We start from the raw sequence: 25,891 nt of genomic DNA, 5'->3' as shown, positions 1-25,891 counted from the left end.
TTTCTAAGCTCTGACCGACTTTTGTGCAGAACCTCTGACTCTGCTCCTCACACACACTTGGAACATGTTTGACTTTCTCACTAAAGGTCGGTTTATAGTTCGACCAGCAATGCATTCAGCGCGAACCGAACAGTGAGTCATCAGGGAAAAATGAGTCGCTTATGCCTTTCTATCGTTTGTTAGTCTAAAACACGTTTAAACCAACACCCAGTACATGACATCTGCATCTTGCCAGACCGGGGAACATTTTCTATCCGCAGAAAAAAGTATCTGCGGAACAAATCAGTAAGATCAGTCATGACCTCAGCGAAAGAACTAAAATGGCGTAGAAATTACAGCAGTCAGTGCGAGGAGCGGGGGTGGCGGGGGCAGTGAGAGGTATTGCGAGATTCCGGTCGGATAACTGAATGCAAGAGGACAATCGGTGAGATGGAAAATCAGTAGGCTTAGATATAGTGAAAACTTCAAAACCATCTTGGCAGTGTGTGAAAATTTTACGTAATCTGCATCCGCGTCATTAAAATTCGTGCTTGTTGGTTCAGTGATGATGGCAATTCAGCCTCTTACCTTAATCCGGCGGTTTTGCGGAAATTAAAATGCACCACCCCAGCCACTGATAATGCGATCAGTGCGCGATGACTCTATCCGTACCTGAGTTACTATTGGACACATTGCTTTACTCTCTCCACCGGACCCCTACCTGACTAATTTATTTTAATCCTTGGGTTGACCGAAATATTCTTGAACTTGTTCATTCCGCCAGTTTCGATCCCCTGCAGCCTTCTCACTCTCATTGTGTACCCGTGTGTTCACTGGGGATTAATATTTTCCAACCATCTCCATTACCTACAAATATACTCCTCCTGTGGTCTGATAGCGACACCAAGGCGTTGAATCACCGTCCGACAGATTCAGCAGCACCTATATTTGGGTGTTTGTCTGCATCGCTCCCACCTGAAACATCAGACTTCAGTACTCTTCTGTTTTCAGCTTTTCTATGCTTCTGAAACAGTGCCCTTTCAAAGGGACTGAGGAGTCGGTCACTTATAACATACTGATCAGATCCGTGCCTTTTGGTGAAATGTTTGATTAGATAACGCAGGTGCAAAAACAGCGACAGGTACAAAGGCTGCGGCCTTTCCCCGAACCGTGTTCAGCTGAAATGTTACGGATCTTATTGACCCCAGTTCCATTTTGCATGTAGCCACGGTATTCGATCTGTTTTATTGACTTTGACCGTGTGTTACCGTGAGGTATGGAGATCAAAGACACTGCACTGAACCGGGGCGAATATCAACTCGATTTGTTCGACTAAAATATGGCTCAAGTTGAACACAATATTTACTGCCTCCCTCAGATTGTATATTTCTGTGTGGAGAAAAGTCATACAGACGCTATCTGCTCAATTTTGTCCTCACTCTAATCGTGAAATCCACAGGTTCCTCTGTCCGGTGGATGACGTCACTTCCAGTGATTAGCGTGCTCATTGAATATTAATCCCTGACTGACCAAAGAATTGCTGCCAATTACCGATAAATTCTTCCACTTCTGGAGCGCGCAAGTATTTGAGTTTGGTCTGAGTAAATTTTGCAACAATGCTCTCAGTTTGAGGTATAATTTATGTACTTCTGCGTTTCACAGTGAACGTGCTGACGATTGTCATACTATCACGGGGAAAGTGCGGACTCTCTAAAACAGTCACCCGCTATCTGATGGCCATGTCAGCGGCTGACCTAGCGGTCGTTTTCCTGGACGTTATATTGATGAAAATTCCGAAGGCTTTTCCGGATGAGTTCTCCTTCCTGTTTTATGTCCGCGTGTGTAGAACCCACGTCTTCTTAATGCAGGCCGCCACAGATTGCTCTGTTTGGTTCACCGTCGCCTTCACCTTTGATCGATTTGTGGCCATTTGCTTCCAGGATCTAAACGCTAACTATGGCACTGGGAGAACGGTCGCTGTGGTACTGAGTACAGTGACTGCACTGAGTTTTTTAAAGAACGTTTTCTGGTTCTTCATGGTCCAAGATACATATGCTTCTTCGAACATAGCGTGGCCTTGCATGCAGGAATGGGGAGTACTAGGGACATTCGTCTGGTCAGTAATCGATGTCGCTCGTACTGTCCTTTCGACTGTGATCCCGTTCCTCGTGGTTATCTTGCTCAATGCTTTCACCATCACGAACGTTGTAGTGGCCAGTAGAGCCCGCGGCAGACTCCGGGCTTCCAGCCGTGGTCAGAGTTCCGGAGATACGGAGATGCAGAACCGCCGAAAGTCCCTCGTTTTACTGCTGGTCGTCTCGGGAAATTTCATCCTGTTATGGGCGTTGTACGGGGTGATGGCAATATGGAACAGAATGCTTTATGTAGTGCGCATCCCATATTGTTTGAGGATACCTACATTTTTCAACGAACTGTGCTACATGCTGCAACTCCTGAGCTGCTGCACGAACACCGCTCTTTACGCCGTCAGCCAGACTAAGTTCAGGCAGCAGCTGAAGCAGGTGCTGACTTCCCCTCTCACTCTGTTTTTGAAACCGATCCGACACTGAGGGTCCATTTGAACAGCACACGTTCCCTCTACTTTCAAGAAGAAAGTTAGAATGTTGTCCATTGATTATCCGTGTCTCTCCAGAATCCTTTCAGATGGACGGACACAATTCTCTGTTTTCAACACTTCCTGACCCTCACGCTGCCCTGATACACTCTCATCTGTTCTCATCTGCAACTCTGTTCAACTGGTTTCAATACCTTAAGCAGCCGAATTGTTTCAAGCGGGCGCAGACTCTCCTTTCCGTGTCACAACTCGGAGCCGTACAACTGACAAAGAAATTCAGCACTGCCTTCCTGCAATGTAATATTTGATTGTAACAGGACCATCTCAAAATCACATAGTGAGAGCAATGACAACCTGGTGTTCATGACAGTAACTAGTTCCAAATTATTGTAGCGGCAAGGATGGGAGCTCCCGGCCTCGGAAACTCATTGCATGAGTGTAAGTTTCCATAGTCATTACCAAACTGAACATTATAGGGAATAACTTTTAACGCAAGTTCAACATTGGAATACAGCGAGCCATCACTGGCTCAAAAGGAAGACTGCAATAACACAACCAAACACAACCAAATATTAAAAGCAGCACACGCAAAATGCTGGACGAGCTCAGTTGCTTAGACAGTATTCACAGAAGTGAACAAATAAAAAAGTTGGCGTTTCTGTCCTATGTCCTTCTTGAGAATCGGAAAGAAAGGCAGAATAGAAAAGCCGGTGGAGGAGATGGAGAAGGGCAAGAAGGTGACAGGTGAAGCCAACAGGACATGGAAGCTAAAGGGCTGGAGAGGAAGGACTCGGATGGGAGAGGAAAATGCACCATATGAGAAAGCGAAGAAGGAGAGGACCACGACGGGGTGATAGGAAAGTGAGAAGAGGCCAGTGTGGGGAATAGAACAGAGCAGCGAAGGAGAATTGTTACCAGGAGGAGACTCGATATTCACGTCATTACTACACCTGCCACTCACCTCTTATTCAGCTCCCCCGGACAAGTCTTCAAAGTGAGGTAACATTTCTCCTGATCTGTTGCGGCCGTCTCCACGTTGGCGAGGCCCGTGATGAACTGGGCTTCATTTCTTCAAGCACCAGCGCTCCAGCCGTTAAAATCGGAGCTTTCTGGTGTCCAGACATTAGAATTCTGTTTCCTAATCCCGACCCGATATTTTCGGTTCATGGCTTATTCTTGTGCCACGGTGATGATAAACTCAAGACGGAGGATCAACAATCGCTTCTTCTTTTCCCTCCCCACGCCATTTATTATGGCGTTTCCCCGCTTACTTGCCAGACGCAAAGAAAGCTCTCGGGTAGATGATGGAATAATCGTCAACTGTTTATTCATGTCCACAGATGCCGCCTGACCTGCTGAGCTGCTCCAGCGTTTTGTTATTGCTTTGGATTACATCATGTGCGGAATTTCACATGTTTAAAATATTAAAATATATGTATTTAAAACTGTGAGATGGATGGAGACACACGAATGAGGGAACCATTCACAAATGATTCGCACTGCATGTGATTTTGGAGCTTGACTTGTCGGCGGAAATGTGAAAGGAGAAATTGTGGCAGGAATAAATTGCAGCACAAAAACAACCAAAATACAGTGGCATGCAAATGTTTGGGCACCCCCGGTCAAAATTTATGTTACTGTGAGCAGCTATATCGAAAAGACAAAAAGTAAAAGATGACATATTTATTTAATATTTTAACCAATATTACTATTTTTATTATTTCCATCTTCCACAGTTTCAAAATGACATAAAAAGGAAAAGAGTCTGAAACAAAAGTTTGGGCGCCCTGCACAGCTCAGCAGTGGACAGTAAGAGCAGTGTAAAATACTTGGGTGCCGGTATCTCCGAGGACACAGCACAGGTCCAACGCAGTAATGCAATCGGGATAGCATGACAGGGGTTCGACAGCATTAGTTCCTTGATTAAACACAGTATATCACGGATGTCCCAGAACAGTGAAACTCCCTCTGCACTGTCCCATCATACACTCTCACGGGGTCAGGCACAGAGTGCAGCTTCTTCTGCACCATCCCATCACTCCATAAAAAATATACAAGAAGTATTACACACCAGCTGAGGCTGTCATAGGAAAATAGAAACGAATATTGTATTATTTATGAGAAAGACATCGCTCGAACAAACTCATACTGAAGTGCACATACTGGAATGGATAACAGAATCACGGAACATACGAGAGCGGAGATGCAAGGTGAAAGTAGCAATTTAGAATTGCTGTGAGAAATATATTCACATAAATGTTGCTGGAACATGAAGCTCGCTGTATCTCAAAGGTTTGTTCCTACCAAATTCTGATCTTACTTACACACTTATTTATTTAAATAAATTATTTTCAATATTCTGTTCATTTTCATACAACGTATACGGAGCTGTGCTGCCAAGCCATATAAAGTTTCAGATCAGCCGCAGCTCACTTGGCTCTATGTGGTTGAGCAACGGTCTGTTTGCCACATGGCTCTATTACACAGGACGTACTGCTCCTTAACACGTCATCATTCACAAGTGCTCTGTCCATCTCACACGTTTAACATAAGCGACTGCAGAAGAAGTTTGATCTATCAAATAGTTCTGGGAATAAATAATCTCTTTTAATATTTTACTAGATTTACTATATTTAGTTGATTTGAGGAACAGCTGCAAAGTTGGAGAAAATTATAAGCCCGCTCACACTGTATCAGATGTTCGCAGGTTCTGGACGGAGACGACACATTTCCGCCGGAGCAGCGCCTGACAAACACAAAAAGAAACCCACACTCTCACACCGTAACAGAGACTGACAGACACAAAATGAAACGAACACTCTCACACTGTAACAGAGACTGACAGTCACAAAATGAAACGAACACTCTCACACTGTAACAGAGACACACATACAGAATGAAACCCACACTGTCACACTGTAACAGAGACTGACATACACAAAATGAAACGAACACTCTCACACTGTAACAGAGACACACATACACAATGAAACCCTCACTGTCACACTGTAACAGAGACTGACAGACACAAAATGAAACCCACACACATTGTAACTGCGACTCACAGACACAAAATTAAACCCACACTCTCACACTGTAACAGAGACAGACAGATACAGAATGAAACCCACACTCTCACACTATAACACTGACAGATACAGAATGAAACCCACACTCTCACACTGTAACAGAGAGTGACAGATACAGAATGAAACCCACATTTTCACACTTCAGAAGAGACTGCTATTTACAGAATGAAATCACTGAACCAGAGAGTGACACCTACAGAATCCCACACTCTCAGTTTATACCAGGGGCTGATATCTACAAAATGAACCGTACAGCTTCACATTCACCGGAGACCGATGGGTACAGAATGAAGCGCCCCTCTTCACACTCTACCCGGGACAAGCAGGTGGAGAATGAAACTCACACTCTCGTATAATCAGACTGAATGTCTTTGCACTTCTATCGTTTCCTCTCACTAAGTTGTATTTCAAGTGAATTGCAAGTCAACTCTCTTCCTTTCCGGATTGAAACGAACTCTCTGTTCCACCAGCTCACTGTTTTTTTTTTCATTCTTGCGGCTACCGTTGCATTCTTTCTGCAACATGGCCGTGCGACAGTTTCAATGTTATTTCTGTTTTTTTTTCTGTCCATTAATCCACTTGCAAGCTCAACATTAAAACTTCTTGTTTGAAGCCTTCGATGTCGGGAGAGAAAGGCATGAACAGAGACATCGGCAAATAGTTTAAAATATGAAGTGGCGAGAGAGGGGGGGGGAGAGAGACAGAGAGAGGGCGAGAGAGAGAGAGAGAGAGAGAGAGAGAGAGAGAGAGAGAGAGAGAGAGAGAGAGAGAGAGAGAGAGAGAGAGAGAGAGGCAGAGAGAGAGAGAGAGAGAGAGAGGGAGGAAGTGAGTGCGTGTGTGTGACAGAGAGAGACAGTTGGAGAGAAAGCGGGAGATGGAGAAAGTGAGTGCGTATGACTGAGAGGATGTGCGTGTGCGAGTGACAGATGGAAAATGTGTGTCTGAGCATGCGTGAGCGTGAGTATGTGTGTGTGTGTGTGTGTGTGTGTGTGCCTGTCTGTCAGTCTGTCTGCAGGTGTTTCTGTGGACATAACGGATTCTAATTTGAAATTACTTGTTGCGTCACCTTGATTAGCTGTGCTGCGTTATTTCCACCAGGGCACTTTCGAGATAACCCCAAGTAAATCGGTATTTTATGTTAAAGCAGCAGATAAAGTCATCTGTTTACTGAGTTGAATCCAGAAAAGACAGTAAAATATCATTCCAGTATTTACACCAGAGGCAAGCGTATTGATGGTTGTGCTCGTAACACACCGGGCAATGAGTGTCAGCCTTATCAGCCCATTGTATTCCAAAAGCTACGTGAACGAAGAACATAGAAATGATTGTAATATTATTTATGAGTGGGACATCACTCGAATAAACTCATACTCTGGGGCACATTGAGGAACAGATAACAGACTCGGCAAACATAAAAGTGCAGAGATACACGGTGAAAGGAGTCATTTAGAATTGTTCAGGGGTATCACCTATCCGCTCTCGATAATATAATCCTGGAGGCTGACCGAGGGGACGTGGAATTCGCAATTCCCCGGCTTTACGAATATTCGATTCTCATCCAGTCTCTGCAGGACTTGTCGGACATGATGAAAGTGTTGCTGGGGACTGCTGGAAAATATTCGGATGTCATCTGGGTAGACAGAGACAGAGCGGTTAATAAAGTCTGTTAGTACATAGTTAATCAAGGCGTGAAAAAACGCAGGGGCATTGGTGAGGCCGAAAGGCATGATCAAGTACTCGAAGTGGCCTAAAGGGGTATTGAATGCCGTCTTCCACTCGTCCACTTCCTTTATTCGGTCCATATGGTATGCGCTTCGCAGATCCAACTTCGAGAAGATAGTGGTTCCGTGTAGTGGTTCACGGGAGCAAGTTACAGCTTGTGATTCAGCTGGGAGCTCAGAGAATTTGACCGTGTAGATAGGATTTAAGCCTACCTGGTCAATACCTGTGGAGGAGGGGGAACTGCGCAGGCGCGAGTGACGTCAGCGTCGAGCGCGCACTTTAAAAGGCAGGTCTTCTTGTCAGAGCGGGCAGCGGAGTCCGTGGAAGCAGAGTCCTGGGCTTTGGCTAAGTGGGCTTCGGCGTAAGGGCACTTCGGTAAGGCTGTGTGATTGCTCGCTGAGGGGAAGAAGGTAAAGTCGCTAGGTGCTTTTTAGACTTATTCTATTAATTCAGTTCAGGTATGGGGGAGACAGTCAGAGCAGTAGTGTGCTCCGTATGCAGTATATGGGAAGTCAGGGTCAACACAGTTGTCCCTGATGACCACACCTGCAAGAGGTGCGTCCAGCTGCAGCTCCTATCAGCCCGATTTAGGGAGTTGGAGCTGGAGCTGGATGAACTACGGATCATTCGGGAGGCAGAGGCAGAGATAGATAGGAGTTATCAGGAGAAAGTCACACCAAAAAAACATGAAGTAGGCAGATGGGTGACGGTCCAAAGAGGCAGGGGGAGCAGGCAGGGAGTGCAGAGCACCCCTGCGGCCATTCCTATTAACAATAAGTATACCGTACTGGATACTGTTGATGGGGATGACCTACCAGGAATGTGTTGTAGTGGTCCTGCCTCTGGCACAGAGGTTGAACCCTCATCTAGAAAGGGGAGGACGGAAGAGAAGAGAGCGATAGTTTTAGGGGATTCTGTAGTTAGGGGGGGCAGATAGGAGATTTTGTGGGGCAGATCGGGAGTCTCGGATGGTATGTTGCCTCCCTGGTGCCAGGGTCCGGGACATCTCAGATCGGGTGCAGGCTATTCTTGAGAATGAGGGCATGAAGCCAGATGTAGTGGTCCATGTAGGGACCAACGATGTAGGTAAGGTGAGTGAGGGGGTACTGTTTAGAGAGTTCATGGAGTTAGGAGTGAAGCTGAACGGCAGGACCTCCAGGGTGACGATCTCGGGATTGCTACCTGTGCCACGTGCGAGTGAGGCGAAGAATAGAATGATTATGCACATTAATACGAGGCTGAGAGCTTGGTGCAGGAAGGAAGGGTTCAGGTTTTTGGATAATTGGTCTTTGTTCCAGGGACATTGGTATCTGTTTCGAAGAGACGGTCTGCATCTGAACCGGAGGGGTACTAACATTCTTGCAGGAGTGTTTGCCAGTGCTGCTCGGGGGGGGGGGGGGGGGGTTAAAATAGATGTGCAGGGGACAGGGATCCAGATCCAGAGGGTTGGTCAGAAGGAGCATTGGGTTAAATGTTTAGAAGGTTTGGGTGATCTTGAGAAGGTCATCAAAATTCAGGGTGCAATTATCCCGATGGAAGTTCAAGGAGCTGGGTTAGGTAGAGTAGACAGTGTTTTAAGCAAAGAGAGGAGGAATGGGCTAAGAGTTCTATACTTGAATGCGCGTAGTGTCAGAAATAAGACAGATGAGCTTGAAGCTCAGATGAAAATGGGGAACTACGATATTGTTTGGATAACGGAGACATGGCTGCAAGGGGATCAGGCCTGGGAATTGAGTGTACCAGGATATACGTGCTATCGTAGAGACAGAAATATGGGAAGAGGGGATGGGGTGGCCCTGTTGGTGAGGAATAAGATTCAGTCCTTAGCAAGAGTTGACTTGGGAACAGGGGAAGTAGAGTCTGTGTGGATTGAGCTGAGGAACAGTAAGGGTAAAAAGACCCTAATGGGTGTTGTGTACAGGCCCCCAAACAGTAGCGTGGATATTGGGTACAAGTTGATTAGGGAGTTAACATTGGCATGTGCTAAAGGTAATGCAGTCGTTATGGGAGATTTCAACATGCAGGTGAACTGGGAGAATCAGGTAGGTGCTGGACTCCAGGATAGGGAGTTTGTGGAGTGTCTAAGGGATGTATTTTTGGAACAGCTTGTGCTTGAGCCAACCAGGAACGAGGCTATTTTGGACTTGGTGATGTGTAATGAACAGGAATTGATAAGTGATCTTGAAGTAAAGGAGCCATTAGGAAGTAGTGATAATAACATGATAAGTTTTTTATCTACAATTTGAGAGGGATAAGAGCAGATCAGAGGTGTCAGTGTTGCAATTAAATAAAGGAGACTACGGAGCCTTGAGGGAAGAGTTGGCCAAAGTTAAATGGGCGAATGCCCTGGCAGGAAAGACAGTGGATCAGCAGTGGCAGATATTCTTGGGGATAATACAATAGATGCAAAAGCAGTTCATTCCAATGAGAAGGAAGGATTCAAAGAGGGGGAAGGGGCCACAGTGGTTGACAAAGGAAGTCAGAGATTGTATATCATTAAAGAAAAAGAAGTATACAGGGCTAAGATGAGTGGGAATACAGATTATTGGGAAAGTTGGGAAACAGCAGATCTTAACTAAAAAAGCAATACGGAGAGAAAAAATCAGGTATGAGCTCAGTCCAGCCAGGAAATTAAAAGGGGATAGCAAAAGCTTTTTTAGCTATGTGAAGAGAAAGAAGATAGTTAAGAACAATTTTGGCCCCTTGAAGAATGAATTGGGAGAAATTGTTATGGGAAACAGGGAAATGGCAACAGAATTTAATGCGTACATTAGATCTGTCTTCACCAGGGAGGACACAAGCAATATCCCAGATGTATGGATGGGCCAGGGTCATAAGATATCAGAGGAATTGAGACAGATTGACATTAGGAAAGAAACTGTGATGAGTAGACTGGTAGGACTGAAGGCTAATAAATCCCCGGGTCCAGATGGTCTGCATCCGAGGGTTCTAAAAGAGGTGGCTCAGGAAATTGCGGATGCATTGGTATTCATTTTCCAATGTTCCTTAGATTCAGGATCAGTTCCTGAAGATTGGAGAGTGGCTAATGTTATCCCACTTTTCAAGAAAGGAGGGAAGGAGAAAACGGAGAACTATCGTCCTGTTAGCCTAACGTCAGTCGTGGGGAAGATGCTTGAGTCCATTATTAAGGACGAAATCGTGGCACATCTTTATGGCAGTAATAGGATTGGGCAAATCATGCTTGACTAATCTGTTGGAGTTTTTTGAGGGTGTAACAAGGATGTTAGACGAGGGTAAGCCAGAGTATGTTGTGTACCTAGATTTTCAGAAGGCATTCGATAAGGTGCCACATAGGAGATTGGTGAGTAAAATCAGAGCTCATGGCATTGGGGGCAGGGTTTCAACATGGATAGAAAACTGGTTGGCAGATTAGACAGCAAAGGGTAGCAGTGATTGGGTGTTTCTCAGACTGGCTGGAGGTGACTAGTGGGGTACCACAGGGCTCTGTATTGGGACCACAACTCTTTACGATTTATGTCAATGATTTAGATGAGGGCAATGAAAACTATATCAGCAAGTTTGCTGACGATACTAAACTGGATGGCATTGTGACATGCGAAGAGGACGTTAGGAGAATACAGGGAGACTTGGATAGGCTGGGTGAGTGGGCAGATACTTGGCAGATATCATTCAATGTGAATAAATGTGAAGTTATCCACATTGAAAGCAGGAACAAGAGGGCAGAGTATTGTCCGAACGGTGTAGAGTTAGGTAAGGGAGATATGCAAAGAGACCTCGGAGTCCTAGTTCACCAGTCAATGAAGGTGAATGAGCAAGTGCAACAGGCAGTGAAGAGGGCAAATGGAATGTTGGCCTTTGTTACAAGGGGAGTTGAGTACAAGAGCAAGGATGTCCTTTTGCATTTGTTTACAGGGCCCTGGTGAGACCACACCTGGAATATTGTGTACAGTTTTGGTCTCCAGGTTTAAGGAAGGACATTCTGGCAATTGAGGAAGTGCAGCGTAGATTCACTAGGTTGATTCCTGGGATGGCATTGCTGTCTTACGCAGAGAGATTGGAGAGATTGGGCTTGTACACGCTGGAATTGAGGAGATTGAGAGGGAATCTGATTGAAACGTTTAAGATAATTAAAGGATTTGATAGGATTGAGGTAGGAAATATGTTCCAGATGTTGGGAGAGTCCAGTACCAGAGGGCATGGATTGAGAATAAGAGGTCAGTTATTTAAAACAGAGTTGAGGAAGAGCTTCTTCTCCCAGAGAGTTGTGGAGGTTCGGAATGCACTGCCTCGGAAGACTGTGGAGGCCAATTCTCTGGATGCTTTCAAGAAGGAGCTAGATAGATATCTGATGGATAGGGGAATCAAGGGATATGGGGACAAGGCAGGGACTGGGTATTGATAGTGAATGATCAGCCATGATCTCAGAATGGCGGTGCAGACTCGAGGGGCCGAATGGTCTCCTTCTGCACCTATTGTCTATTGTCTATTGAACACAGAACTTACAAGAGGCAGTGTGTACTTGTTTTTTTTATGGTTATACGTTTTAGGCCTCGATAGTCAATGCAGGGACGGAGAAAATCATCGTTCTTCCCCACAAAGAAGAGCCCTGCGCCCACCGGGGAGGATGAGGGTCGGATAATGCCCACCGCGAGATATTCACTGATGTGACCCTCCTTTGCTACCCACTTTGGCTGGGACAAGTTATACAGCCGACTGGTGGGTAGGGGAGCTGCGGAGAGAAGGTCGATTGCACTATCGTATGCTCGGTGTGGAGACAGGGAAAGGGCGCGTTGTTTACTAAACACTTGTTTATTCCGCTGGATCCATGGACAAGTCGGGGGGGGGGGGGATCCACAGCAGATGAGGTCGTGACGGTTCTTACAAGGGAAAGTGCCGACTGTGGACAAGTGGAGTGACAAAACGGACTCCAATTGGCTATCTTCCCGGCGGACCAATCAATGTAAGGATTCCGCCGGCATAACAGGGTTACCCAAGAAGTATAGGAGCACGAGGAGAGGAAATTAAGTTGAATTGTACCTGCTCCCGACGTATCAAAGACAGTGGTGGTGTATGATGAGTTATTCGTGCCAGAAGTCTTCCTTCTGGTGCCCGGGCTTCCAGAGGTGTACTCAACGGCTCCCGAGGAATTCCAGCCGAGGCAGCAATTTTTTTCATCCAACAGATTCCCCTCAGCACCGGAGTTTCTCAAGTACAGGAACTGTTGGTTGTAGCTTACAGTAGCTTGGATCTGCATCCCGGATTGGGGAACAGAAGGGAATATTGTCTGATTCACCAGCGTCCCCCTTTCTACTGGTGAGCCCTCCATTTTGGCCTAAGGGAACAGGTAGCACGAAAATGGCCAGACTGACCGCAACACAAACAATCCCCAGCTCTGAATCTCCGGAGTCGCTCTGTGGGAGAAAGATGACTCCATCCCTGCTGCATTGGTTCCTCTCCCGGGGTGGTGGAAACTGACGGGTCGGGTGCTATTCTACGAACGGGACGAGGAGAGAAGGTAAGGCTGGGAGAAGATGTTAAACTGTGCCATGGGGTGCCAAATGAGTAGGACGACCGGTTCCCTCTCTTTCTCTGACGTTCTCCGAGTCGGTTTTTCAACCAGGTGGCTAGGTAGATGACTGAATCCAGGCAGTTAGTCTCATCCGTAGCAGCCAACGTGTCCTTTACCTTATCACAGAGGCCTTGCCGGAATAGCTGCTAGAGTGCCTCATCATTCCAACCCGAGACGGCCGCTGGCGTCCGGAACTCCACGGAGTATTCGGCAACACTGCGTGAGCCTTGACGGAGGGTGAGTAGACGCTCAGCTGCATCCCAGGGTACTGACAGAGGCGGCTCTAGAAATCCCAATTGAAACTTGTGACTCTCAGCCCTTTGTGCCCCTCTGCGAGCTCTCTTCACCCGCCCGGTTCATTAACGACTACACAGCGTACACCGACCAACGAATGCTGGACATGTCCCGCCGGGGCAGGGGTCTCCAATACCTGGTCGATTGGGAGGGATAATGCCCGGAGGAACGCACCTGGATTCATCGCTCCTTCATCTTTGACCCTTCCCTCATCCATGAATTCAATCGCGACAATCTGGGTAAGGCTGCTGGCTCACCGGAAGGCTCCATTTGAGAGTGGAGGGTGGGGTACAATATCGGTTCCGATCGTGTATTCATTATTTTATTCTAATTTCCTTTGTTTGTGCCACGGTTCCGACCGTTAATTTTCCATTTCCTCCTAATTCTCTTTGATGACGACACACCTGGTTTCCAGCAGGACCTGCAGCATGAGATCCTCGGCGTTACAACCACTACTTGCCAACTCGTTGGTTTCGCCTGTGGTAATTAATGTTTCCCGACTGCTTAGGACTGTCCGTTCTCGGCTTTGCTCCAGTATCGAGAATTACCTGTGAACCTCAGTCTCTTCGTGTCAAGATCAGTTTTCTAAGTTCAAGTCCAGTTCAGAGGTTTAACTATAAAACCCAGCCTTTCCGCGTCAAGGGAAGACGTCCGACGTTTTACTCCAGCACCGAGGTTTGTCTGCATAACTCGGTCTCTCCGTGCTAAGACGAGTTTTGTCCGCCGTTTCCCTCTCTACGCTCCGATCAAGATAAACTCTGTCCGTCTCCTGCCTTCCTGCTTTCCTCCTGTCTACCGTTCACATCTGCATCCTCACTAAATCTCTGTGCCTGGGCCCTGAACTTGGGTTCGCCTCATTCATTGCAACACACCCTGTCACTGAGATAATCCGAACTCCAACCTGTCCCTTTGCCTTCAAGCCCAAGGAATAAATCCTGTGCGATTTGCCAGCGCAATGTTATAATTCATGTCGATTTCATCGGGCACACTGTATGGAACATACAATAGTAAAACACAGGAACAAGCCTATCAGCCTACAAGATTTGCGCCAAAAATGATGTTGTTAAATATAATCCATTTTGACGGCACAAAATCGACGAACTTACATTCAGGCACAGTGATATGCCTATGTAAACATCAAATGAACAACGCTATAATTATTACAGCCAGGCAATTAGGCATGGCGCCTGAGCGAACTGCGTGGCGGCTGTAAAACGGGTTCGGCAATCATGCACTTTCCATGCGCTAAACAGTGTTTGATAGTGGTGGCATTTAACTTACTTCCTGTCATTTCAGTCTTGTCCAGACTTAACCGAAAGCAGAACGACGACATTGCTCCCTGTTTACCGTTGTCCAGGTTCAGGGAAAGAAAGATTCCCGTTTACAATGACTCTGTTTAAGACCAATACTGATTTGCAGTTAGGCGACTGCAGGGGTCAGGAGTCTTCCCAGCGACTACTGTACCTGCGCCAAGGTAGAGGGTTTTCCCGCACTACCAAGTACACAATCCGGCGAGAAGTCTGTCCATGTGAGGCGCTTGCACCAATCTCACAAGGGAAGATATCGGCGCAGGGGAATAAGCTTGTGACGATGTGGTACATTTCTGGACTTCGTGTCGCAACAGCCCAGTGCAAACGGATACCCGCCAGCAAAATGGCGAGATCTGACGGATCAGTTCTACCTACAAGCATTTTACCCAACCATATAATGCTATCAAAATCTTTGCTTTGGGTGCCTCAGGACCATGAACTTCCGGCATTATTGAATCCGGAGAAGTAGGAAACTGAAACTTATCCTCTGGCTGTAAAAGGTCGTTCGCACTGTGCAAGTGAGAGAATGTCAGTATCATGCCCAGAATTGTCTGCCACTGGCACGAGCATGATCCATCTTCCCAAAACTCCTTCACCTTGTGCGAGAAGGCAACCACAATGAGCATCTAACACATTGAACTGAACTACTGCTGCTCCATCGGATTTATACCCCTGAACGTCTCCAAGAGGCGCCCTTCATGACACCCTCCAGTGCGGCGCTAACTAACTCATCTGTCCGTGAATCCTTTCCTCTGTTAGCTGCTAGTGTGGACTCCCCTAGCATTCCTGCTGAATATGCCGACCTTCCTGAGATCTTTATAAAGAACAAGGCCGCCTCTCTGTCTCTACACCGACCATCCGACATTGCCATTGACAACTTACCCGGTGCTTGTCCTCCCCGTAACTGTTCCATCCATTGTCCCAAAACGGTGGCCATAGAAGAGTACATTAAGATAGCATATGGTTCCGGGTTTGTCCGCCGGCGAACCTCGGCAACATACCCGGTCTGCTTTTTTTTTCTGAGTATTGATTTTTGGCACTCCACCAAGATCATTTATTTACACAACATACTAACCTACAGTATATGTGTCGTCACCAGGAACACGTCAAAAATTTCAGGAGATTCCCATGAAGATCATAGATAATATCTTTTATCTCAAGCCAGAGAAGTGTGAATTCTACAAGGAATAGGTGCTGTTTTACTGGGAACTATGCACAAACCGTCCAGTGTTCAAGTCGACGCGATTAAAGTGCAGTCAGTTACAGAGCGGCCCAAACCAACTACAGGAAAAGCAGATGCGGCGATCACATGGGGTTTGCAATACTTTATCCACAGTTCATCTTGTAGACAAGAGAAACAGAGCAGGAATACTTTGAAACCCAGTGTCATAACAGTCGGACTTGTGCCGTCCCTTCATCGTCGAGTTGGATGCACTGGAGCGTTGGAGCTGTACTCCCCCATTTCACTTCAGCGAATAACTGGCTGCACCATTATGTGTTAGCTTCCCGTCGCATGACTCTCGCCGTGGTTAACTACGAATTCGAAAACCGAGAACTTTTGTCTGTCAAACTGGCCCTGGAAGCACGGCAGCCCAAGCTGGAGGGGAGCAGAAGGCAAGTGTTTGTACTGAAAGTACCTTCGTGTTCCCTCCTAATTTCGAATCTCGTCAAGCACTTTGGGATGTCGTCATCAAGCGGTTTAATTTCACTCCCACCTATCGATCCAGCAGTCCATAAACTTTATGCAAATACACAGGGATGTTCCTCTCTCCCTTGGTAATATTTGGATAGCGAGTCTACCGGACCTCATCTGTCAACACACAGAACGCAGTTAATATTGCGTTCTTCAGTCCATTCCCAGAACATGTGTTTGTATTTATGGCAATGCTGAGTGAATATTTGGATATAAACACTATCATTAATTTCCTGTCCTCAGAGTGATCTAGGCCATGTATTACTCTGTGATGACTAGTTGCTTGAAAGGCACTCGAGGATCTTCGAGCACGCAAGTTCCGATATCCGTAGCAATATCTCCATGCTGCTGTTCCGCGAGCGGTGCGGTGTATGATATGTTCGTAATTAATTTGCTCAGCCTGCGCTGTCCCCGTCCCCACAGCTTTCTGATAATAACTAGAGATATGTATTGTGCAGATGTCAGTACCCGCTCCTGTTGCTAGTGCCTTGGTGGGAATTCCACGAGAAATGGTGCTATGTAATTATCGTAACTTACCAAGTAGCTTCATCTGTTAAAGCATGGAAATCAATATCTCCATGTTCAGCTTCCTCCCTTGATTAGATCCAAAAGCACTTTTTATTTTTCTCTGTGCTGCGTTGGTCTGCAACGTTTGAATCTGTTTTATACACTTTGCACGATCGCGTGTGTTGCTTTTCATTTCCGATGCGGAATTCCAAATCACATTTATAGCCATTTGTAAATCACTGCACTGTTTCCTTAAGTATTCCTCTTCATCCTTCGCGCCTTCGGCTGTGGCCTGTCGCTCACTTTTTATTTTAATTAAGTTATTTCTCACACTTGAACCGAAAATGTTTCATATGCATCAGGTCTAGAGCCCTCCACTGTGTAACCCTTTCTCTAATGGGCTCCACCTGCTTTTCGATCATTCTGTGCTCTTCTTCTAACCTATGTCGCACGGCTTCTACTTTTTGCCGACATTCGTTTTCCGATTCTAAACTGCACCGTTCTGACAGCACATTGTCATAACTCTATCAAATCCTCATTCAAACAGCTAACAGCGACTATTTGTTTCAATTGTTTAAACTTCCTGCTCGACTGCTTCCCTGAGGGCCAGTCACACAAACTCCTCATACTCCGGCCCCTTCTCCAACACGCATTTCTAGTGGTAGCCACACAAATTAACGCAAACCAAGTACGTTGGATCTGATTAATCCCCGGAATTCTTCATCCGGTGTTAGCACCAGATCTCTCATTACCTCACGCACGTGGTCGGACTCTAGTCACCAGTCGACAATGAGAATCATCCGCGAGACCACACAGGGACGTCAATTCCATTTCAAGGATCGCCCTTAGTAATAATGATCAGTGAGCCGCAGGAGATCTGTATTTACCGATAAGTAGCTTTTGTTGTGTCAAGTAAAAAAGCAGGTGGGTTCACAAACTATCTACCTGTGTGCACACCACTAGAACTCCTGACCCTTCCTGAAGAGTCAATGAAGAGGAAAGTGAGGACGCGAGAAAAGAGTCAGCGCTGGCCAAACGTTCCTCGTGGACCGATCTCCAGGTGTCCTTAACAGCGATGATTCGTGTTTGGTTGCTGGAGAGTTATCGCCCCAGCGCATTTTGAACCCCTGTCTCTGGTAGAGTCCCCCTTCAAATGATTACCATTTCATTGGCTCAAGATCACCTGACTACCTGGATCTGCTTCTTAAATGGCTACAACCAGCATTGTCCCATCTCAGCCTTGTGTATTTTTTCTTCCAACTCTTGACTTATCTAAACAAATTAAAAAAGGCAATACAGACAACGTCTAAGGAGAATAAAGATTGCTTCCTTGGTAGATCTGTCATTTTGCATCATAAGTAGCTGCTCCTCCGAGAATGGCCTCAGGTAGCAGTTCATTGCCTGAAGTTCCTTGTGTCGACATTCAATTGCTCTGATTAGATTGCCCCAAAACCACATTCAGTTCAGATTGCACGCTCTTTACGTAACAACGAACTGCCTGTCTGGGAATGGTCATAGGTTTACCAGCGCACTACCCGAATCATCTTGTATCAAAATTCAATTTCTATGATTAAATTATCGTAAAGAATCAGTTCAGCGTTCAGGAAAAAACGGTGGAGGGGCGTTGGGGATGTGCTCAATTACAACTGGTTTGACTGCTCCTCTTGACTCGGTTTGTACCATAATTTCTGCTGGCCAATATAAAAAAAAATCAACCTTAGGTATCTCTACATTTACTGGCATATTGCTATAAACTTTGCAGATAAAGACCAATTAAGTGTATCCACTATGCCCTTCTCTGCATAAGAATAACACCTTACTATTTTTCCTAATGCACTTCACTTCCTTCTGAACATTTATTTTACTTCTCAGTTAAAAAATGAACAACTATCGTGGACAATCTTTGCATTGTCACGATATCCTCTCAACCTGTGTTTTGTCAATCCCAATTTAACTCTTGACTATTGCTCTCAGATTTCCCTATGTTGTACGGTTAACATCAGTACTAACTTTTCTCTGTTCTTTTTACAGCTGTCTTTTCTTCAATATTTTACCTATGTATTTATTCATCTCTATACTCGTCTATAGATTTGCTAAACACACTTGCAGAACAAAAAGAGATATCAGGTTGTTTGTTTTACGTATTTTGATAATAAACTTTACTATGAAAATTCCCTTCAATTATTGTTTTCCTTCTGTTTCTCACTACCTCTGGTTCGAAAGCTTCCTGTACACTTTAAATCGACCCCATTGTTCCGTAACTGACTCAACGTCAATCAGATCCTTTCAATTTATCTTCTGAAGTCCCAGCTGCATAATTCCCGACGAAACTTCTACAATGACAATGAAATAACAGCTTGATCCGAAAGGCTCAACATCGCCATACGCAGAATTCTATCCTGACTGTTACACGGCAACGTGAAATTCTCCTCAGTGTTGAGATATCTCTGGATATGGACGTATGAAGGAAAACAAAAACGCTGTGATAAAGGTCTCGACGACTACCCATTGGAAAATGTGAGGCAAGGAACTTAAACGAAGCTGGAGCAAAAGGATGCTTAATTGAGAATTGGGTAGACCTGCGACAGCAAGCTCGATTACAGCGGGACAGATTAGAGGAAGCGGGACTGCTTAATGTGGTAACCCGTCCTGAATAGCTGTCAACCTTAATAATATATGAGAGGAATGTGTGCGCGATGATCGTGTATACAATGCATTTGAATCAGCCATAGAGTGCTTGTGAAAGAAAAGAGTGAGTGATGAAGCATTTTAGTTTGCAACGAAGTAGAAGGATAAGTAAAATGTGATTTAATCACATTTTGAGTGTAATGTCGAAATTATTATCAGTAAAGGAATGAAAAGGAGAGGATAGACACCGCAGTTCCATGGCGTCAGCCAGTAGACTGCCTTCACTAGAAGGTAGTAAGCGAACGGCTGAATTTTCGAACCGAAGGGAGAATATTACTTTTCGGGGTTAAAGAGACGGCGAGACTGCGCAGGCGTCTGACGTCATCTAGTAGAGTGTGAAAGGTTTAAAAGAAGACAGCCCTTTCCAGCGGGCAGCGGAGTGAGAGGCAGCAGGGTGACAGGACTTTAAATCAACGGGCTTAGGCAGCAACGGAAGTGCAGAATCTGGCAGGGGAGTGAGAGGTAGCAGATTGACAGGGCTCTGGATCAACGGGCTTGGGCAGTAACGGGAAGATGCGAGGTAGGTTTATGCTTACCTGTGTCATTTGCAGAAAGGAGGAAGTATTTGTCTGAGTCCAGTTTTCGGTGCTCGGTGTCAGATGTGGGGAGTCCTGGAGGCACCCAGCGTTCCAGACGGCCATATTTGCACCCGAAGGGTCGAGCTGCAACTCCTGAAGGACCGATTTAGGGGACTGGAGATACAGCTTGATGACCATCGCTTGGCCAGGCAAAGCGAGGAGGTGATAGACAGGAATTATAGACAGGTGGTGACACCGGGGTCACGGGAGGCAGAGAAGTGAGTTACACGAGAGGAAAGGGAAATAATCAGGTACTAGAGAGAGGTTAGTGATTGGACTGGGTTGCCAAAAACGGTTGTGGGAGTGGATACAATGGGATATTTTAAGTGACTTTTAGATAAGCACATGGAACTTAGAAATGTAGAGGACTGTAGGTACGTCTATTAATTACAGAGGTAGGGACATGTTCGGCACAACCTTGTGGACCAAAGGGCCTGTATTGTGCTGGAGGTTTTCTATGTTTTTATGTTTCTATGTAACCCTGCAGATCAAATGAAGTGTCTGCAGCCGATTAGAAAGTTGTTGGGTTAACATTCCCATTCACAGAGAAATAATAAACTGGGGCTGGATATGAAACAAGAGGTTGGTGGTGGACGTAGCAACGCAGAATCGTACGGTGATGATGATGAGAGTCTTCCTCTTTCCAAACATCCCCTGCCATCATACAAGCAAAGAACCCAGTGCGCTGGTCACTACCCAGACTCCCTTCCGTATTTGAGACCAGCGAAAATGTCGCAATTAAAGGAAACGGGCAGGAATCTGAATGAAGAATGTAACATGTAACTCAGCTTCTGAGAAATATTGATCATGATATTGGGGCATTACCGCCCGCGGAAAATCATCGAGAGCTGTTACAGGCAGCTGACCACCAGAGTCAGTGTAGTATCACGGTCCGACAGAAGAAAGGAAATTGATTGGACTTTGTTACTCTGCCAACATAATCAAAAGAACACAACACAGGGCAATCTTGTAAAGCCTCAGAATTACATTTGAAACATTCGGCTTTTCCGAAAATAAAAGGATGGAGGACTAATTGAAGAATTAAAAAATTGTTAAGTTACTTTTGGGTATTAGCAAAGGATACCGCTAGACGTGCTCTCCAAATGTAACCAAAAGAGCGGCAAGTTAAAAACAGAAGAATTTAAAAACAGGGGTAGGGCATTTGGCCCACCGAGCCTGCTCCGGCATTTAATAAGTTCATGGACTCATCTCCAACTAGTTGCCTTTACCCCTTAACCCTTAGTTCCCCAGCTTTGCAAAACTCTACCCTATCTTGTTTTAAATATATTTCCTGGGGTAGCCTACAGGGATTCATTGGGCAGAGAATTCTGCTGATACACCACTCTCTGGGAAAGCATTCCCTCCTTATATCGGTCCAAAATGTACATTGTGTATCTTGAGGTTATGTCTCCTAGTTCTGGTTTCATCTACCAATGGAGGCAAATTTCCTGTCTCTACCTTCCCCATCCCTTTCATAGTTTAATATGTATCTATATCGTGTAACTCCAGGCCACAGTCTTCCAACAATCTGAGAAAAGGAAGAAAAATAGTTATTAAAGATAGAAATTGAGCTGAATCAGAAAATGTAAGCGAACTAGTCTCCATTATGCGCCATCATCCGAAGCTCCTCCCTCCGATTATAAAGGAATTAACACACTCCATCATTAAGGCAGCAAACAGCATAGATCCGGATTAGGGGGTCGTGAAGCAAAGGTACCAGTACTGTGTACGAATTTGTTACTTTAACGGTGGTGATGATGATTATGAAACCTGATAACATACAACAAATTGTTCATTTAATCTCAATCCTCTCTTAGGTCAGTGATTGGAGATGAGAAAATACTTAAGACGTCGTTTTGGTGACGACGTGACGTCTAAAACATATTTTAGATATGTTGAATAATAATTTGTATACGATGCATAACTTCCAACGTCCATTTGGTTTAGACCCGAAAGGATTTCCTAAGCATTGTGTAACTCGAACTATAGATTATTTGTTATCAGTTCAACACTTTTCGGTTCTGCAATAGTTTAAAGTTCGAACGCATTGAGAATGTAAAATATTGCACAGATCTGGATATTTGAGATTTCAGTTGAAAGAGAAACAGAGGTAATGCGTGCGTGATTGAACGGAAGGCAATCGTGTTTTGTTAATATTGTATTGAAATGATGTTTGAATTAATCTTTTCTTTAACAAGAAGATCTCATTATCTGCAAATGTCTGCTTCCTTGGTTGAAATAAATTTGCAAGAACATTTGAATATCAGAGACTGCTTCCTTTTCAGAAATTGCATAAAGTCTCAGTGTATGGGGTCAGCAATCACCCACACCTGGTATCCCTTTGTTCTTTAGAATATTTGGTAAGTATTTTCGCTTTAGGGTTTAATTGTTTATTCTATATACGACTCTTACTAGCGACAGAGGTTTGAAAGAAGAAACGTTGAAGCTTAGATGATTGTTTTGCCATACCTGTGTATTTCGATTGCGTTCTTGTGTTTGTTTGCTGTCGTATTGATTTCAGGGGGAGATACGGATTCCACACTGGCCATGTGAAATCAACGTGAAATATATCGAGACATGAGTGTCTCTTTTCCGGGTACGATAAAGCCGCTGTTCAAAGGAAAACAGACATAAACAAATTCATGTTTACTGGAATTGACAATTTGAAGACCGTTTTCTGGGAGGCTGGTTCATTTGGAAAGCAACAAAGGATGATGCTGGATGTTTGGAAAGGCGGATCTTGAGGTGCAGGGTTCATTGGAAAAATTAAATGTTGCCATGTAACCGTACCATCTACCTTTAATAAGTGAACATGATTTCAGTTTTGAGAGCGTGCAGTCTTATTTCTGTCAGATTTCTGTTTAGATACCGTACAGTTTCAGTCTGAATTAAGTAGTTGGTTTTCAAAATCAGCCCTAACTCAGTGAATTATCCAAGACCTGCAGACTGGTCAAACTAAAGCCTAGCACACAGAACAATATGAGAGCAGGGTCTGGATATAGTTGTAAAGTTTACTAAAGAGTATACATTCCTTGTGGAACACCACTAGCCACTGTCCAGCAAGCAAAATACACTCCATCCACCTTCCCTTGGTTTACTAGTTCTGAATCTATGCAGCTAGGTTTCCCTAGATGCCAGGCCACCTGACTGTTTGAAAGTGTACACCACAGGAAACCCAGTCTAAAACCTTACAGAATTAACATACCCCACATCGACTCTTCTGCTTCATCTGCCTGTTTTTCACGTCTTCATAGAATTTATATGGCTCATAAGGGACAGAAAACCATGCTGACTATCACCAACCAGAATAAGGTTTCCTGCAAATTCTGTCTCTTAGAAGCCTCTCCAATAGCTGGCCCTCTTCTGACCGCAGACTCACTCGCCTTTAATTCCCAATACTAACCCTGTTACATTTCTTACACAAGGAAATAACATTTGCCAATCTCCAATCCTCCCGTACTAATTCCGTGGCCGGTGATGACACAAATGACATGTCCAAAAGCCCAGCTATATCTCCGCTCGCTTTCACTAATTATCTGGATTACATATCTTCTAGCACTGGGAAATGGTTTATATTCATGTTTTCCATTTTCTAGCTCGTAATTCTGAGCGCCTGCCTTGTTTCGCTGTATCCACATTCATCAAGATCTCACTCACTGGTGAATACCGAAGCAAAGTATCATAAAGGACTTCCATTGCCTCTTTGCACTCCACAGTCATGTTTCCTCTTTTATATCTTATCTCTCCCACTCTCTCTGTCGTCATCCGCCTGATTTTCAACTGCCTTAATGCGGGTCAGCCATGCCTTCATATGTCCCCTTTTAATTCTTCTAACTCTATTGTTAAATCCCCACTGGCTCCATTGTGATTTCCCATAGCCTTGCCTGATCCTTTCCACAAACCCTTGAGTTCTTTCTTCAATTTGAAGAGGTGTTCAATATCGCTTATCAACCAGTTTTAATTTACGGAGCCATCCGATACCCGCCTCAATGAAACAAGCCCATAATGAACCCCAATCAAGGGCTCCATTAACAATCTCCATATTTCCCTTGTGCATTTGAAGGAACAAATCGCTTCCCTTATTCGGCTCCCACTTGCCTCCCGAACAGTATCAATAAAGTGAATTACATATTGTCTGCTCCTATCCCATTGTAAGGTGTGTCAAATAGCTATGTTCTATCGTTCTGAAATGCCGACACGCGGACAGATCAGATACCGGACCCATTTCACTCTCTACTATTAGCACAGGATCAACTGTTCACTAGTCTGCCTGCGTGCTACATCGGCCAGGTCTCTTTCCAGTACACTACTGAGAAGTTCTATTGCTTCTAAATCTTTTACACAGAGGAATTGCAGATGATTATCAGTGAAGTTTAAGTTGCCTGTGACAACAGCCATGTTAATATTGTATAAGCAACTGTGCAAAATCTATCTCACGATCTGTCACTGTCTCTGTGAGTTATTTTCTTTTTGGTAAAAGGAGTTCTGTACTGAATACTCTCAACCAAGAGTTAATTCCCTTCTTACTTTTGATTTCTACTCATAATCCATTGACATACAATACCAGCAGAGTGCCCCCCTTTCCACAGTTGTGATACTCTCACAGTTTCCCTGCGTTTAAAAGGCTTTCTCTTTACTCTCTTTTAGCCGACTCTGAGCATTTTGAAATTTATGAACCCATGAAAGTTCGGAAATCATCCCTCCCCTTGTGATTGAATTGACTTTATTTCTTACATCCTTCACACACGAGGAATAAACATCTTTAGTTTACGTTTGTGTCTAAATGTGCAATGTGGCATTCTAGTAATTTATAATATGATAAATAGAGCAAGCAATGTAACGTAGAAAAACTCTCAAATCAGCAAGAGTAAATTGGCTTGATGGTCCGGTGAATGAAGATATCCTGGAGCATGTTGGTCCTAGTTTTTTACGCTGCGGTAACGTTTCACATATTATAGTCAAATCTCTGTGATAGCTTGAAAGTTATTGATTTCAGGATGACTAGGCACGTGATCGAATTTATGACATATTTGGCAAACCTACTGATATTTTTATAACTGTCTTATTCAAAGACTCCTCTGAATTGCAATTCGATATGGCCGTTATCTACACAGATGGCCATTTAACGTAAAAACATACTTCATTCCATCCTTCAGTTCTTTTCTGAATCTCCTCTGTGTCAGTGTATAGATGCAAGTGTTGGTGCACATTCTCAGAATTTGGAACTTTGACCCAAATTGCTGTAGTATATACACCGGAGAACTGAAATATCGGTCCTGGTAAAAGTAATTTTCCACTTGCCATTTCAGGGAATGAGCTACATAGGGCATCCAAAACAATATGAAATTAGTTGAAATTGCAAACAATAAAATCATCGATTTTCTGCGGTTTTCCACCTCGGTATCTTTCTCTTTATCGCTGCTCCTCCGAAGACCTCTGCGGACTCTATTTGCCGCAATTATATGTCTGACTGTTAACCCACTGAAGACAAGAATTAAGCCGATTGGTAGCAACGGTGTTAAAATGCTATCGAGTAATTCGATTCCTTTCCATACGGGCAATGTAGCGTATTCATGTGTGAAGGCGCATCGCCACGGCATGTTGTCAATAATGGCATAAGGTTCAATGGCAAAGTAAAATGGGACACTTCTCCCGCAACTCACTAAAACCACGGTCACCATAACCACCGTTGCTGTTCTCTCAGTGCAGTATCGTTCCCCGAGCTTTCGACAACATATTGCGATGAAACGATCAAATGTAAAACTGACCGTAAACCAAACAGAACAGTCCCTGGTCACAACATGAAGTAAAATTGTCACTGTGCATACAGGAGTGATGAGCAGGGATCTGGAATAAATGTAGATGTTGTTTGTCTGATCCATTAAAGCAAAAACTATAACCGCCA

Source organism: Hypanus sabinus, chromosome 32 (genome assembly GCF_030144855.1).
Source record: "Hypanus sabinus isolate sHypSab1 chromosome 32, sHypSab1.hap1, whole genome shotgun sequence".
In the NCBI taxonomy this organism is placed as follows: Eukaryota; Metazoa; Chordata; class Chondrichthyes; order Myliobatiformes; family Dasyatidae; genus Hypanus; species Hypanus sabinus.
The sequence above is the reverse complement of the archived record's forward strand: the minus strand, read 5'-3'. Positions refer to the sequence as shown.